Source organism: Anser anser, assembly GCF_964211835.1.
Source record: "Anser anser genome assembly, chromosome: 6".
Lineage (NCBI taxonomy): Eukaryota > Metazoa > Chordata > Aves > Anseriformes > Anatidae > Anser > Anser anser.
The window spans coordinates 33,050,348-33,064,016 of NC_139726.1; the positions used below are offsets into that span (position 1 = coordinate 33,050,348).

A 13,669-nucleotide genomic window follows, 5' to 3' on the forward strand; every position below is an offset into this window, starting at 1 on the left:
CTTGTTGGTACTTAATTTCATTCCTTTTCAGAATCACAGCTGAACTTTTTCCAGTACCACTCAAATGCTATGTATGAAATTCATGCCAAGAGCGTACTTGAAACAAAAAGAATTGTTGAAAGAAAAGACGCACTTTTTTTCTTAGTTTTGAGAACACAAATTTGGTTATTATTATGTTGCTTCAGGTGTTACCTATTTTCTGGCAAGTTAGCTTTGGCTTCCCTCAGCCTCAGCTCTTGCTGCTGTGTCAACATTGTTGCTGCTCTCACAGAGGTGGGGGAAAGAGAGGTGGGTGAGAGGGGACACTGGATCTTTGGTGTATTTAATTTAAGACCTCCGCTTTCAAATAAAAAAGTTTATTATATATAGTGATATTTTTTTGAGGCAAAAATGTAAGCTAAGTCTATGTTTTCTGGTCATCTGTAAATTCAGGGCTGGATGGATAATGATGTGGGGTAGGTCAGCATTTCATATCTCCCAAATGAGGGTCTGCAGTAACTGGTTTGAGAGATTAAATGCTGGCTAAATATCATATCATGTATTGCACTGTAACTTAATAAAGGCCAGGCAGTGGCAAAGTTTCTTTAGGGAGTTCACTAGAAGTGTTTTATTTGTACATGGTTCCTTGTGAAGGGAGTGGTGTCTGCTACGATCATTTGTACTCTAAGTTTTGGTGTTTGTGAAATGGCCTTATTTCTGCAAGTGGCTAAATGTTCAGTGCAAACACTGACGTGACCTGGACTTGAACCTGAGTACAGGGAGGTGGGAGCGTTTTGAACTATATTAAGGCACCCTTCACTCCTGTTTTTTTTGTGTTGGTATATTCAGTGGTACACAAGTGCCTGCAGTTCCCTTTTGTTCAAGCCTCTTTGGGTTGTACAGAGGTGCTTTCAAAAATAGGAAGGAAAATGAGATTTTGGCTATTTTACAGAATAAAACACAATTTTAGCAGACTTTCTGATCAGGTTCATTCTTCTGGTCAGACTTCTAACACTTCTGCTTACTGAGGCCATCGTGATGATACCAGTGTGCTTCCCAAAGTCTCTAAATCCCTGCTGCGCTTCTCTCTATCATTGTCATAATCCAATTTTCTCCTATTCTATTCCCACATTTTCCCCACACTTATAATTTAGGGTATTCATTGTGGCTGCCTGTGCCTTCACATAGCACAGCTACAGCATCATGTACTAATTTTTTACTTCTTCGTATACTTTTCTTGTCTATGAGTCTCAAAATGCTTTGTGAAAGACACTAGGCTGGGTGAAACTGAGACTGAGAGGTGATGTGAGGCCAAGGCTAGAAAAGGACTGGAACCCTTTTCTCTTGGGCTAGAGGCTGTTCTGCCAGGAAGCAAGGGTTGTATTTTCAGTGCTTGTTTAGCCATGGCTTTACTGCTCAGTAACATGAAAAACCTTATCTTTTAGGCCCCGGCTCAAGATTTTGTTCTTGAACTAGCTGCCCTGTGCCAATGAACAGTTCATCTGACTCCAGAGGTTCTCTCTGGAAGCTGCTTTTATGTGATAGGCACCACACCAAAACTGTCCAGCAAATAGCATGACTGTCTTTTCAAGTGTTGTGAGAAAGTCTGCCTTAGCTCAGCCTTTGAATCTTCCCTAACATGAGATCATCACAACCACTTCATCTGATTTAGGTGTTTACCTAATCCCTCTGATGGGATTATTTGGCTCAAAACGTATTGTTGTCTCTTGGAAGAAAAGTTCCCTAATAACACTAGCTTGTCTCTGCTGAATGCTTAAAATAGCTTCTGGGTGCTGAATATGAGCTAGTGTGTACTTAAAAATACTCTAATATTTTCTAGACAGCGTGTGCCAGGACCCTGTGAGTCCCTACAGCAGCTGTTCTTTGACCATTTTATATACCGTTTAAGATGCACCTCGCTATTTTAACCCACAACCTGCTTCTTGTTGCAAATGCTCTCCCTGGAGCGTATTAATAGTTAAGTCATTTTTGTAACACAGCCTTAATAACTACATAAAAATAAGTGGTGGTTGCGGGAGTCAGCGATGTTGCAAGGCCACAAAAGATCAGCTGTGTCTGGGTCTTCCCTGTGCCTACCAACCGCTCCGTATTTACATCAGAAACAACCAGTGATTTGCATTGAATTTAAGATGAAGTGGTTCCCATGAACTTGCATCCATCAAGCTTCTAGTCCACTACAGATTTAAAGAGACCAGCTTTGAATGGTGCATTTCTTCCACCGGAGTAAAATATAAACATAACTCCTGCCTTGCATGCCAAGAACTGTCTTTCCAGGGCTTATGTTCCCAAAAGCTCAGGAGGTTCTGTTCTTATTTGTGCAGTGTCTGGATGCAGGGATCCTGATGCTATTTCAGTCTGTTACTGCACAGTGTTCAAATACAAACACTACCCTCTGTGTCAAATAAATGCAGAGGCTATTCTCACCTGCAGGTTATCCTGTGACTTAACCAGAGGCAGGATTTCATCCCTCTGTGACGTACCATTGCATTATTTTTAGTGCGTTGTTAACAGCTGTGTTTTTATTGTCAGATATGTCTATCACGCTTTCATATTTAAATGTGACTTTAAATGCTTGAATTTTTTCCCTTAAGATATATATATATATATATATATATATATAAAAGACAACTGTGAAGGCAGTAAGTTTTATCTTGCACAGAAAGCACGATTCAGTTCTCGCTCATGATGTCTGTTAACCTGAGAGGGAGTTTTGTTTGTGCAGGACAGGTCAGGAACGGGTCCTAAAATTCATGTGACGCTTCCAGAAAGTCTTGCCTATAAAAATCTATTTCTCACTTATTATAATAACTTGGTCAATGATTCCACAAGTGTCAAAAACAAAAAGACATTGAACTAATGAAGAGGCTGCTGTCATCTCAGCTGAACTCATCTCAGCTTGCAGATTCAGCTGCCAAGTAGCCTTAAAATAAAATGCGGTTTTGACATACTGAACGTATTATTCAGGCTGAGATTAGCAGAATAACTGATGCTGAGGGTATGCCACCTTCTTCCATTTACTGCCTATGAGCTACTGCAAATCATTCCTGTCTTTCCCATGTAGCTAGGCAGTCAACCTTAACTTATCCAATGAAAGGGCATAATCGTTGTTCACAGTTTGAGTACTCCAAATATAGAGAATACCTGATGGCTGCATTTCATTATGGCATTTATCTTCATGAGCTGGGAAGGAGGGATAACTCACAAGTGCCAGAACCACTTATGAAGTATCCCATATTTTCTTCTGAGTGAAGATGAGTAACAGAGATCTACAGCAAATGATGCATCTTTGAATGAGCAGAGATAACGTCATCATCTTCCCTATTGGCCTTGGAAACAGAAGTTCCCCTGGAATTCCTTAAATGTATTAGACTAAAGCAGATTTAGGAGTGCTTAGTTTGATAACACGTAAAAGCAGGAAAATTTGTAGTTTCTTGCTTGCTTGCTTTCAGGAATGGAGATAAAAGCTAAATTAAGGCAACTATGGTTCAAATGGCAAATGCATGATGTAGCCCAAAGGATTTGGCCAGTGATAGCCAAGGAAATCTCATTTGATTGGCAGGAAAGTCATAGGGGAAAGGATTGTTTTCACTGGGTGTAGAAAGTGATCCATTGTAAATTTCCCCTTCTCCTACAGATCTTTGTAATTTTTATTTTTATTTTTTTTAAGTTTTGATTACATTTTTAATTGTTCTGTAAAACAAAATTTGAACATTCTGTGATAATTTCTGTAACATTTTCAATATATTTTTTCCTCAAGAAATCAAAAATACTAAAGGGTACTGTGGAGGGGGGGTCAAAAGAAGAATGACCACTTCTCTAGAAAAGGCGAATTGTCAGTGATTTTCTATCTTTTTCTTGCCTTTTTTTTTTAACAAGGACTGTTCATTTACTATCATTACACTGCAGCTCAATTGAGATTGGGGGAAGGGCACAGGAGGAGTCATATTTTCTTTTGATTTTGTTGACTCTGCACATTTGGGACCAAAGGTGCTTTTGGGAATCTTCCTTAGATACCTGTGCGGGGCCTGAGCTTCTTCAGCCCCGTGTGACTGCACATCAAGCGTTCTTTCAGAGGGGTAAGACTTCTGCCTTTCTATTGCCTGTCCTTGGAGCGCACGCACGTCGCTTGAGCCACTGCTGAGTTCACAGTGCTTAGAGATGCAAAGGCCTGATCATGACACCTGGCCTGAGCAGATGAGGCTGGGATGTGCTGGTTGTGGTGTACTCCTTAATTGCTGCGGCTTCCTACTAGTGGGGCGAACTGGGAAGAAAGCAATATGTAATTTGCCTCGGGCTTCCTATACAACAGGTGGGCAAGGCATCGCATCTCTAACCTCGGAGAGGTGTTGCTAGGATACGTGAAGGAATGAGAAATTTGTTTAAAAAATCCCTTTGGTACCCTCTGCAGTCAGGGCTGCTGCAGGAGTTAAAATATTTTGCCCAGAAGAAGCCACAATAGCTCAGCAACTGCCCGTGAGTGCTCCTTTCTCTGTGGCCTTGGAGTTGCACAGACCGCAGAGGCATTTGTATCCCAGCACATCTTTGCTGACTCTCCAGCAGGTAGAAGAAAAGAGAGGAACACCTTGAGCGTGGCTGTTCTTCCCCTGGGAAAGGAAAGCTCTTCTGTGCTGTGGCACAGACCCCTGGAGGCATGGTGCAGGACCTGCTACAGGTTCCCCTGTCTCACCCGTATGGAAAGAACTGCCAAGGCTTGTGACTGCCTTTATGCTAATAAATGCATATGTGCCAGCTAGCAAGCAGCTGTCTCCGCCGGGACACTGTTAGACTGTCTTGAAAAAAAATTGCCCCATTGCTGCTGATGCTCTCCCCTGACACTGTCGCATGTAGCCAGGGGAGTCCGGAGACGGATCTCTGCTGGCAGGAGCGTGCAGGCACCCTGTGCCGAGCACAGAGACTCCTACCAGCGTGGATCCAGGCTGTGCCGTGCCAGTTGGCATCAGTGCCTGGCAGCTCTTCCAGGCGCTCCTCAGTGCATGGCTGCAGACGTGGCCCCGAGGAATCCCACATAAGGGACCCACAGGGCTGAGGTGCAACCCCCTCAAACTAGCAGAAGATGGCTCACAGGTGGTATCGAGGCACATAGGCACATTGTATCCGGCCAGAAATAAATACTGATTTTGAGCTCCATGAGATTTATGCTCATGAGTTGATTATGTTCAGTAACAATGGCTGAGCTTTGGATTTTTAATTTCAGTAAGGCTAGAATTTTACAGTCTCTGAAGGATTCAGATATGCTTTTGTCATGCTAAATGGTATAACTAATGTCTGATTTTTTGCAACCTGTTTTTCACTAATTTATGCTCAGCTTTATTTCAAAGCACTTTACTGTTTTTAGTTCTGTCTCTGGTGTTAGAAATGTGCGACCTTGTTTGGAATGATTATGGCAAGGAATTAAAAGAAAAGTAAAAGCTTATAGTAATGATTTATTGGTAAATGTGTTCTGATCAGATGCTCAAAGGATTCCACAGACTGGATTATCTTAAACTCCTGCCTTTGCTCCCTGAAAGCTGTTTGCTGCTTCCCCCCAGCCCAACCAATATTTTCAGATAAACTATGAAATGCACATTGTGTATTGTAAGCAGACTAAAACAGTTTATTGCAAGTTGTTTACAGAGTGTTCCCTGCAAGTCTCCAGTATCACACAACAGGATAAGGTCACATCACACAGCCTCTCCAGCAGCCAAAACAGGGCTTAAAATTATGGGGAGGAGAAGCTAGGCCAAATCCTTAGCTGGTGTAAAGTGGCATGGTTCCTTTGACTTTGTAATGAAATGAAATTCAAATTGCCCCTTGCTTTCTTCAGTGGATAATTTAATTCACACTTTAGTTTATAAGTTAACTAGTGCCTAACTCCCTCTTAAGCCCTTTTAAGGATGTTGTATTCAGGACGCTCTGTCAGGATTAATACCAGCTAATGATAGCTGACTCAAGGCATGTCTGCACCACGCCGCGGAGCTCTGTGCAGGACCTGGAGCTAGCATCAGGCTGGCTGGCTTCAGAATTAGTGTAGCTGCATCACTGGGGTCCTGTGCCTGGGCTAAATAACCCAGCAAGGTGGACATGGCAGGTTGCTCCTGCCTGAGTATGGTCCCTGGAAACAAAAGCACCTTGTCCTGGATCTTAATTAAATGGCTGCTGTGTAAAGGGGAGTGGAGTGTGTAGAAGGATGGGGAGACTAGAGCAGATAGAGGAAAGCCTTCCCAGTGCTATGGTAACCTGCACCTCTGCTGCTTTCTGTTGTGAATCACTATCTTTACAATAAAGCCAATAACGTTTGCCACTTTAATTAGGCTGCTTTTGTTTGGTATGAAAAGTCAGGGAGGATCTGAGGTGATGTGGAATTTAGCTTGTAACACCGTCAAATGCTAGTTTAAATGTTATTACACAGTACATCCAGGTGTGCTGCTGTTGTCACCTGAAAATGCCATGTAAAATAATAATGTCATTTGTCCCATCTTTCTTGGCGGTTTCTCCTTTTTACCTCTCTGCAGTAGTTCTCTATCTGTGCGTTTTTCAATTATGAGGTAAGAAATTGTCCAGGTTTCGGACGTGTGAAACACCCTTCAGCTTTTTTAGAAATATGGGCAATCAAGATAAATCCAGTAATGCCGAAACCTTCTAGTAATGTAGTAGCTTTGCCTGACTTCAGTGACTTGAGAGCTTTAAAAGCACAGGGATTTCTCTGGCCACATGCTTTGCAGGGAGTTAAACATCTGAACAGAGTAATCCCTCCGTTTCAATCACACAGGTCAGGAATGGGTGGCATTTCAAAACATCCAAGTTTGGCAGACAGATCTGTGCTGAGCTACACTATAACTTAAGTAAAATGCAATAAGCATTGCAGTCAGGAAGAAATTGCGTGGTTTGTAGTGGCAGCACTGCTGAAAAGATGCATCCCAGGTTCTGTGTGGGACAGAAAGGAGCTGTATGCCACTGCTCAGGCCAGGGTCTGGTCTAGACTAGGTCATTTGAAATGGAAATCCTTGTCATTCTGGTAGTTTATCTTCTTCAGTTTGGATGAATGAAAGAGGCATTAATTTCAGTGCTTTATTTTTTTTTAGTATTTTTTTTCTTGTTAGAATCATAGAATATCCCGAGTTGGGGCCCATAAGGATCATCAAGTCCAACTCCTGGCACCGCACAGGTCTGCCCAAAAGTTTAGACCGTGTGACTAAGCGCACAGTCCAATCTCTTCTTAAATTCAGACAGGCTTGGTGCAGTGACTACTTCACTGGGGAGCCTGTTCCAGTGTGTGACCACCCTCTCGGTGAAGAACCTCTTCCTGATGTCCAGCCTAAACTTCCCCTGCCTCACCTTAACACCGTTCCCGCGGGTCCTATCACTGGTGATAACGGAGAATAGGTCACCTGCCTCTCCACTCCCCCTCGTGAGGAAGCTGTAGACTGCGATAAGGTCCCCCCTCAGCCTCCTCTTCTCCAGGCTGAACAGGCCCAGTGACCTCAGCCGCTCCTCATATGTCTTCCCCTCTAAGCCCTTCACCATCTTCGTCGCCCTCCTCTGGACAGAGGTTCCTGTTGGAGGAAGGAGTTTTCCTTCAGGAGCTTTCTGAAGTGACTGGGGGAAGTAAAAGGGACTGACAGTTGCAGTTGTCTCCAGAGCCCCTTTTTGGCCTGCCTTGTTTGCAAACCCCGCCCTGCCTGCAGCTGTGGAAGACTAACAAGGGCAGCAGTTCTGGACAGTTTGAAGTGCTGTGGTTGAGGCTCTGCTTTCTAAACACTGGAACATAGAGCCAACTGCCCTGCACCTCTGCAAAGCTGCTTAGACAGATGCAGAGATGCCCAGCAAAAAATAACCTTGAGGGGAACATAAAACCAGTAATACTGTCCTGTAGAACAAGGGAAGTCACCATGCGAAGAGAGGTGAGAAAGTAGCAAACACCCAAATATGTGCCCCACAGTCTAATGGCAAAGCAGAAGCACCCACCTAAGCAGTAACTGCGTTATGGACGAAGGAGCAGGCAGGCTGCACAGAAACGTGGCTAAGACAAAACTGCTGTAGTTCTCTGTACAGAGAACTCTGTAGTTCTCTGGTACCCCCCAGCTGGTCCCACCTGCTTCGTGAGAGCTTCTTTCCATGCAAAATGAACGTTGATTGGTCTGAGGTGACGGCGGGAGGCAATCAGAGCAGGAGGCAGGTAATGCATGTGGATGCGGAGCTGTCCGGGGCTGTAGGGGCCGCCTGCAGGCGAGGAGGGGGGAACAAAGGTATCACGTGAGGAGAACACGCTGGAGGCCTTTTTCTTTGATGTTTGGAAATTGCTCAAGGGGCTGTCTTCTCTAAAATCCTTTTCCTTTCTTTTTTTTTTTTTCTTCTTTTCTTCTTTTTTTCTTTTTTTTTTTTTTCTTCTTTTTTTTTCCCCCTTGGTGAAACTTTCATAGATGTGCTTTCATTTCTTTAAGGCTTAGAAAAGAGGGTGTCCATCCAGCCAATCATCCTACAAACACCGTACTTATGCTGGAGTTCCCCTGGGAGCTGGCTTCTGCTTCTGCCCCTCAGAAGTAGCGTAGCCACATGCTTTGAGTTTGAAACCACAGGTACCCCTGATGTGGGAGCACGGAGGGAAGGGCAGCATCAAACACGGTTCTTTCTGCCCTGCTGGAAAGATGAGATTGTGTTGTTGGATGGTTTGTGTGTGTGTGTTTGTTTTTTGTTAATGGATCAGCTAGGCATGCATTCGGATTGATGGTAAAGGCTTGTAACAGCTCTGGGAGCTGGTTCTATCACCAGTGTTTGAATGGAGTGCTGCAGAGTCAGTCAGCTTCAAAAATGGGTAAGGGGCCACGGGTAGCTGAGGGCAGGACACAGAGGCTGAGTGGAACTGGAGAATTCAAGATGTTTTTGCCAAAAGTATTTTTTGACACTTGTTGAAAAATGAAATATCTGTTATCAGGGAAGTTTTCTGCAAGGATGGAGGAGCTTATAAAGGAGGGAAAAGTGATGAAATAGTCAGGCACCATCTTTTATTTTAAAATGAACACACATGGCTTATGATAGTAAATGACTTTTCATGCTTTTTTATATAGCTTAATTTGCATTTTCAACCAAATTGAAATGTTTGGTGATACTTGAACGAAAGTAATTGAATCTTTTGTAGACTACGTTTTCTGTCAGATTTCAGCTTGCAAAAGTATCCAGTGTTGGCTTCTTTACCTGGTTTAAGGAATGAAGGGTTTCCACAATCCTTGAAAACATTTAGAGGCTGGAAAAGTGGCTTTCCGCTCATATTTCATCCCAACATCAGTCATAAGATCCTTGCTCTGTTGTAAGAGTGTGTCCAATGGCACAGACATACAGAGGAAGTTTTAAATGAGTGAGTTTGGCCGCAGGTTGTGGTGCCAGTGTATTGACGTGGAGTTTTATGTGAGCTACCTGCTTTTTTGGCAGGGAAAATTGTCTTGTTAGCAGGGCTGCTTGCTGTGGTGCCTGAACTTACCCCAGTGTACTTGCTTCAGACTACTGTGGGTGTCCCTGGAGCATGCTGTAATCACTCGTGGGGTTACTTGTGGATGCAGAGCCCTCGTGTCCATGCTTCTCACACTGGGATCCCAGTGTGTCTCTGATTCTGGAGTAGGGAGTGGTTGTTGTTGTTGTTTTTTGTTGTTGTTTTGTTTTAGCCAAAGCAACATCAAAGAAGTACCCTTGAGATAGTGGCAAACTTTGTGCTGAGATTTAGGTCATGGCTGAGTTTATTTTCTGGTCTGAGGGCCCAGTCCACATCCTGCTGAAATTGTTCTTTACTTGTTTCAAGTGGAAAAAAGAGGAGACAGGTTTCTCCTCTCCTCTAGAGTTAAAACAACTGTGTTTCATTTCCATGAAATAATGATTCTTTTCCCCTAATATTTGAATTCCTTACAAGCCTTAGCCAGTTACAGATCCTTTGCACATTGTTGCAAGCAATGGTAATATAATTAAATAAAATGTAATGCAGAAAATGTTAAGCACGCTGCTCGCTCTTCTTACAAATCATAATGCTGCTTATTTATTTCTTTAACAGAAGGCTGTGCTACCCTACAGGTAGGTGTAAAAGCCCTGCTACCAAGGGTTGTCCCCAGCTGGCTTTTGCTAGCAGTTCTATGCAGGTACAGGCAGCCACCTTCGACCAGCGCTGACAGTGAGGCTGTCTGAGCTCTTGCCGAGGCTGTGCCAGGGAGAGGTAGGGCGGTCAGAGGTGGAGGGGATGATTGTTCAGAAACACTCCAACCACAGGATGGATTGATTGAGTGGATCAGGACTTAACTTGTCTTTTTTCTTTTCTTTTTCTTCTCCTTTGCCCGTGCAGGGTTATGTAGGGGGTCTTAAATGATGCTATTATGGTCCTGTGGCTGGGGTTTACTTCTGCTGAGTAAATGATTACTTGCGGTAGCCATGTTTTTGGTGAGCACGCTGAGGTGGTAATCCAGGCCAGGTGTAGGTGTGCGCTTCAGTATAGTTGGGAGGTAAAGGTGATGGTGATGAAAAGCTTTAGCAATGACTGGACTCAGAGGCTGATCTTTAAATGAGACTTTAAGTGAGACTTAAAAGCAAGCACTGAGCTGAAATATGCATAGAAGTAAGGTTGCAAGGGCATCCTCCTCCTCAGTGTACGTGGGAAGAAGAGCTGAGAGGGATATTTTAATGGCTGTGACTACGTAATGGAGTAATCCCAAGGGCTGCATGGTTAGCCCCATGCAAGCTCAGTAAACCTCACTGCAGCCCCAGTTTCATTTAGGAGCAAGACTTCTGCATGTACAGAGCTGAATGGTTTTGATTTAATATTCAGAAGCATTCAGCTTCCCAAATAAAGGTAATATTTTTGCTAGTTGAGAGATTTATTAATATCTTAACTTGGCCTTAGCTTTAGCCTTTTTCTTCTTCCTTTTCTTTAAAAAACAAGTCTTACCATAAACCTCCCTTGAAGTTTGAAAAAGTAATCAAAGCTCTGCTGAGCAAATTTGACTGTACTGATGGGTTGTATGAGCTATGACCTCTGCTGACCTCATTCTGCTCCATTTCCCCTGCAGGCTGGTAGCAGCGGCAGGAAGTAAACATTAATCTGTTAATGTAGTTTCTGATATAAATAGAAAAAACATATAATTGCAATCACTGGTTTACCAGTGGGCCTGTCCAACCTTACTGCTTTTCTTCTGAGAAAGAAGTGGCCGTGAGTCCTGTGTGTTTCTGTGCTTGGGGCTCTGTCCATCCCACGGTGTTTGGGTGGAACAGATTACTGCTTGCTTGGCACAGCAGGTGGGTCCGGTGGAGCACCTGCTTCCTGGCCATGAGGAATGTCCTCCAGCATCCCTGTTTGCTAATTCTTCTTTCTTGCATCCTTTCCTGGAGTCAGCAGTCCTCCATCTTATTTTTCTTCGGGTGTTTCTGGAAAGAGAGATGAAGCTTGTATGGAGACACGTTGTCACAGGTTACCTTACTGTTTCAGTCCTCAGAAAGAAACTAAGGGATGTGGAAAGAATGCTCTTATTGAGAAAAAAAGGAGGGTTGGAAGGGGCTGGTCAGGTTCAGATAAGCATTATATCATATACAATCCCTTTATAACCTTCTCAAAGGCCAGGCATGGATTCACGGAGGGGAGTAGCAAGCCGGAAGGAATTGGAGCTTCCTTCGCACTTTCCAAGCGATGTGATGAAGAGTTCATGTGCTATGTGGCACTCTGACAGCTCTGTGCGTGCAGATGCCATTCAGATTGGTGGTGAGTCCCTGTGAGCAGCAGTTTACAGCAAGGTGGGTGTGTTGGTTGCCCATGCCTTACGAGGCCATTTCAAAGCTCTTGTTCCTATCTGTTGTTGGTGTCCAAGTCAAGTCCGAGGCCTTTTCAAGAGCAGCATGAGAAAGCTGCTTTGCTGCTGCTGCCTCCTGAGCGCACATAGATAGCCTCAAAGAAGGAAGCTGCACTGTTGGTGGCATCTCGAAGGTTGCTGGAGGAGGTTGCTGGAGCAGGTTGCTGGTTCTGTCCCACTGTTAGCATGTGACTGGTGTTGACGTGCCATGGTGCTGCACGATGGTGTCTTTGCTGCCCCAGCAATGAGGGGTTTGTGCTACAAGGCTCAGATGGCAGGTTGCACATCCATCTTCCCTGGGGTGTGCTGCAGAGACTTGGGGTAGCCTGCTCGGAGGTGCAAGGATTGCTTTCTGATATGAGTGATTAGTGTCATAATCTAGGGTTTAATGATAGCCAGAAAAGAAAACTTACCTGGGTTTAACTAAAATTGCTCCTTAACACAACTTGCTAAATTGAAACAAACCCACATGAATGTACTCTTATATCCATTTACAAGTGCCTTGTATTGATTTAGCCTACTTCAGTAACTCGGATGAGCTAAATTGATGTCTGTGCACTAAGTTGAGTGCATTCACTTGGGATTTCATACCTACTGAACAGACTTGGCTTCAAAACTGATTATAGTTAAACCAGTGCAAGCCTTGTGTGAAGAATCGGCCTTTCTTATTTGTTGCTACTGCTTTGACCAAGAGCTACGTGACAACTTAGGGGAAAATTAACTGCAACTGAAGGGGAAAAATGTGTCTCTCGCCCTGCTGATGGTAATGCTCTGGTACCCTACTAACCCTGTCCCTTATTTTCAACTTGAAGTGGTGCTAGTGTTGCCCACATGACTGGGTATCAGCCTTCTTTCTTCAAGGCAGCTATTGGAAAAAGACCGTTTATTTAATCCTTTTGTTCTCCTGTGCCCTGTTACCTAAGTGCCTGGAGAGAGGAACAAAAACAAAGGCTTGCAAACCTACTTCTCTGCAGTCTTACCTCATGCCCCTGAAGCTAGCAAGAATAGTTAAGAGCCCTTAAGCAAATGTTTCTTTCCCTTGCCATACAGTGTCTTTCAGCTTTGGTTGTGCTTATGTACTCCTCATCCTATATACACCAGAGTTCCTCCAACCATTAAGCTGACAGGCTGCTTTTATCTTGGCCACCACGAGCTAATCTTAAGTGCCCAAACTCGCACTCGAGAAGACTGTGACCAAAACTGCTCTGCTGGCATGGAACTGAAATCTAACCCATCATCTTCCTCACCTGGCCTCTGGGCCTGGAGCGAGGATCACGCTTCCCCTTCATGCTCCTTGAAGATCAGATGCAGAAGATGACTGCAAGTGTGCAAGTTACTGCAGATTGACAAGTTGCTTGCTTGTAAGTTATCATTTGACAGCTGAGCACTGGTAACAGGTAATGTATGTGCTCTTTGCTCCCAAAATGGCTTACAGGAATGTTTTACCTTATTTTTGCATAGCTTTATGACATTTCCAGGGCTTGATGATGGGATGGTGTTAAACTGCAGCAGCACAAGCTCTTGAAACTACTCTGATAAATGTTGAGTTTTCTCTTACCTACTAAAAAATAGTGTTTCTGTACAGACATTTCTAAGTTAGGGACAGCGTTCATGTTTTAAGTAACAAGTCCATAAGTAAATGTCAACTTTTGTAAATATTAATCTATAGACCTCAGTTTGTTTTTCTTTCTTTTTTTCTTTTTTCTTTTTTCTGAAACGTGGGTCATCATTTAGTTTTCTGTCTGTAAGCAGCACGTAAACTCCCAGTCATGGCTCATAAACTTAAAGAAGACTGACAAAAATAGCCCCTGCCCTAAATAGCTGAGCATGATTAAGGCCGGAGGCCACCAGTG

At 43.7% G+C, this 13,669-nt stretch overlaps 1 protein-coding gene across 13 annotated transcripts in view; it reads left to right on the forward strand.

The window, feature by feature from the left end:
- Window positions 1-13,669, forward strand: part of ERBB4 (erb-b2 receptor tyrosine kinase 4) — a 581,012-nt gene that overhangs the window by 292,488 nt on the left and 274,855 nt on the right. The gene's annotated exons all lie outside the window — the stretch shown is intronic.